At 43.4% G+C, this 3,940-nt stretch overlaps 1 long non-coding RNA gene across 1 annotated transcript; it reads left to right on the top strand.

Annotated features, from left to right (window-relative positions):
• Positions 1-831: 831 nt before the first annotated feature.
• On the top strand, positions 832-2,795 carry LOC146203522 (uncharacterized). The gene is made up of 4 exons (XR_014702419.1): positions 832-1,033; positions 1,134-1,229; positions 2,190-2,333; positions 2,436-2,795. It is a non-coding gene; the product is annotated as an uncharacterized LOC146203522 (long non-coding RNA).
• The last annotated feature ends 1,145 nt before the right edge of the window (positions 2,796-3,940 follow it).

Raw genomic sequence — 3,940 nt, forward strand, 5'->3', positions numbered from 1 at the left:
CCACCTGATTAAAAAAAAATAAAAATGAATAACATGGGAATTTTTAACCTGGAAGTACTCGTAGTTATGGTCGTTTTCGCTTTTCTTTTGGAATACAGCAAGTATACGGGCTTTTGCATCGCTCAGTTGCGCGTGATGACGTTTCAAGAGCACTCCGTCATGAACAGCGACCTGTGTGCCATCTTTAATAAAAAAAAAAATATGTCCATTTGTTTGAACCGAGGACGATTCCGTGAAAACTGAAGATTGTTTTACGTATGTGATTATTATTTGAAACTATCAGGTAAAACGTATTTTGCATTAACAAAAAAAAAATATAGCGAAATTATTATTCCACTGAAAACGTTACCGAGCCAACAGTCGAGGCGACCAAAGAGCTCCGAACGCACTCCTCGTTGTTTTAGCGAAGCCAAGGGCAAAACTCTGCGCCTTCCTCCTCACAAGCTTGGCGCAAAGAACATATGGTTTCCATTCTCTGGTCCTTTTGTCGCCTCTCCGCCCGAGGGCCTTGACTAAAGCAATTCTCCAAACCGCTTTCAACTTCCCGTCTTGTAGCCTTTTCTTCCCGTAAAGCAGTCATCGCGGAAGGGCAGCGACCTTCACTGCCCTCTCTTTCCTCCCGCTAGGCAGGCGTTGCTCACAATGCCCCCCACTCTACTCCCCCTCACTCTTCCCTTCCTTCCCGCCAACTTTCCTGGCCGGCAGCCTTCTGGGCTCACGTGGTCCTGCGGGACCTCTTTCATTTCTCTCACCCCCTTTCGAGCTTTATGCCTACTCTTTCGACAGACCTCAAGCAAAAAAAAAAAAAAAAAAAAAAAAAAAGAGGGGAGAAAACACAACCATCCTTCTGCCCCCTTCGAACCGTGCCTCAAAACTCGACACAAGCCGCTGATTCAGAGGCGTCTGGTCGGCCACACCATCCCCACCCGCTCGAGCTGCTCGAGCTCCCGCAGCTTTGGACAGCAGAACCGAAAAACCAAGCCTTGTGAAAGTTCCGATTCGTTTTAATGGCCATGCCTGAAAGAGGATATTTGTGAGTACCACCAGCTTTTTAAGTTGTTTGTTTATAACTGAGCTCTCTGAGATTATTTCTTGCTTTGTCTCCTTGTAAGATCTCTACTTTTTCTTACCAGGTGTATAAAGCATCAGATCCCTGGGATGTACTTTGCGTGGCAGCATTCATTTTGGATCGTTGCAACTGAGGTCTGCAAATCTGCGCTAGCCGTATGGTAAGATACTTTTTTTTTTGCATTATTTGGTGCAGTATGTTGTCAGCCTTGATCATCATGTCAATAACCGATATGCTTGCAAGAACGGAAAGCCATTTATTTGGACCGCACCACGCTAGTCAATTCAGAGCTGTATTTTCAGCGCACTATTTTGTATGCATAAACTCTGGTCACAAAGACAAAATTTACGGCGCAGAGGTGGCCAATTTGTATTGCAAAAGAAAAACGTGGTCCTGTAAAACATGACTCGTGTTTTGTGTGATTTTCAGGTTACAACTTCATCGCGCGTGTGTTGTGTGTCTGAAGTGGCCAGTAAACTCAGAGTTAAGTCTAGCTTTCTGGGACATGATTTTAGTTGCGAGCGAATATTTAATATTGTAATTTGCCGTTATGAATGCGCTATTGGAATGGTCTAAACGACGCGTAGCTTATTCACTTGTTTGATCTTTCTCTTGGGCTAATTCCGAGTAGTAGAAGTGTCATAAAATAGCCGCTTAAAATAGGTTATTTACAGCTGCTACCATAGTTCTTATACTTTACCACACGTACAAACTTGTTCCCACAACAAACGTGATGCTAAGTTACGGATTTCTTTATTTTTTTCAGTTCGAGTGTATCATACAAACCCCAAAGCATCTGTGTCGTACGTTGTTTTGGCTGCAGCTTTGACAACTTTTAAAACGTTCTGTTTGCAGTAATGATGCGGTGCACACTAAATTTAGCAGCCGCGGTCGGAGTGTGACTGCCATTTTTTGTGTCTGCTTTTTCCTTTGTAGTTTCTTTTTAGTTCTTGCGGCAATCTATTCAAAGGAAAGCTATTGATTTGAAGCTTCCAGTTATGACGACGTCTTTCTTCTACAGGTGTTCGATCACAAAGGCACTACAAGTATAAAGGGGCAAGCACTGACTACCGTTTACCGAATAGATAACGGCAAATATCATTTTGTTTTATGTTTCCAGCGTCAACAATACATCCACATGGGAAGCCGTGCACTGCCAGATGTCCCAACCAATGTAACCAAGTTAATATGGCCGGCCTCACTGAGCATGCAGCTTATTTCAACCTGAGTAAATCAGACAAGAAAGTTGCCTGAGGGCCAACAGGTAGTGCTTTATTTTGCATTTTTACTCCACGGTCTAGCTGCACTTCCACTTTCCAAAAGTTTTCTGTCTTAATGGATTTATGAATGTTGCTTTTATTTCGAGGTGCCATCTGCGAAAGGAAATACATTGCTATGCACGCTGCTCAAGTCCATATCTTTAAAGGCTGCATGGAGCTGCTGCCCCTACAACCGACCACAAAACAAGCTGCGATGAACGCAGCGCCTTCCTCCAACCTGGGACCTGAGAACACCTTGCCAAGGGACGCAAAGACAGGAGGAGCACTGAAGTCTAAGAGTTCTGCCTAAATGTTTCCATGCCCTGTAACACGTGCACACCTAATAAATCACCATGCAGTGAACCTTTCAGCTGTATTATTTTCTGTGCATGGATATCCTCAGCATGCTTTATTTAAATAAAAAGCTGCATGAAAAATATCTGCACTGCATAAGTAGGGGATGGCTTTGCAGGTGCCTGTTAGTCATAGCACAAAAAAGCAACTAGCCGGATTGCCAGTTGCTCTGGCTGGATGCCAATAATGCAAAACCACTGGGCAAGATTGGATTGAAAATATTGGGTAGCCGATAAATGTGGCTGGATGCCATTTGTGAATATCCAGTGAATAAGCATGGATACAAGATATTGGATGGCCAGTGAGCTGGGCGGGATGGCCGTGATATAACAACCAGTGAGTGAGCTTGGGTGGAAGATATTGAGTAGCTATTGAGTAGCCATTGAGTGCCGTTGAATGCCAGTAAACAAGGTAGTATGCCAATACTGGTTTTGATAGGAGAGCTGATCAAATTGGTTGGCATATATCTTGGCTCTTTGTGCGCCCCAATCAGACGCCAATATTGACCAATATTGGGACCAATATATCCCAATATTGGACCATTGGCGGTCCATTGACGGCGTGCTGCTTGGGGTAGGGGCGCACAAACGAAAACAAAGGTTTATTTCCGACGTTTCGGCCGGGGCCCGGCCTTCGTCAACGAAGGCCGGGCCCCGGCCGAAACGTCGGAAATAAACCTTTGTTTTCGTTTGTGCGCCCCTACCTCATCTTATATATATATATATATATATATATATATATATATATATATATATATATATATATAATCTTTGGAGCGCTGCATGACGAAATAGTATATACCTTTGTTTTCACCAAGCTTCGCTGCACCGTTCTTTAAATCCTTGGGTCAAGTTGTGTGCGTGTGCGTACGTGTGCATATATATATATATATATATATATACCAAAGGCATATAACGTTTCGTCATGTAGTGCTCCTCAGATTATTTTTACATTCCACTCAATTAACTAAGATAACAAATTTTGCAAAATATTCATTTTCGGGGCCACGTGGGTTTCATCTAACTGCGGAGGGTGTCCCGAAACAACATATGCCGTTTTTTCTGCCAACGTATCTATGACATGGCCATTTTTTTTTTTTTTTGCAGTATTAGAAGAAAGCCCGCGAAATGTTAAAAAAAAGAAAAAGTCACGTGACTGCGCCTGTGCGTTATAATATTGCAGCGCTCCCAACAACGTTTGGATGAACGAAACGTACGCGGTGACCGTGCCCAAGTGAGCGGCCGCCGTTCATTTTACG

Source organism: Amblyomma maculatum, chromosome 1 (assembly GCF_055883805.1).
Source record: "Amblyomma maculatum isolate TAMU_Amacu chromosome 1, ASM5588380v1, whole genome shotgun sequence".
NCBI lineage: Eukaryota > Metazoa > Arthropoda > Arachnida > Ixodida > Ixodidae > Amblyomma > Amblyomma maculatum.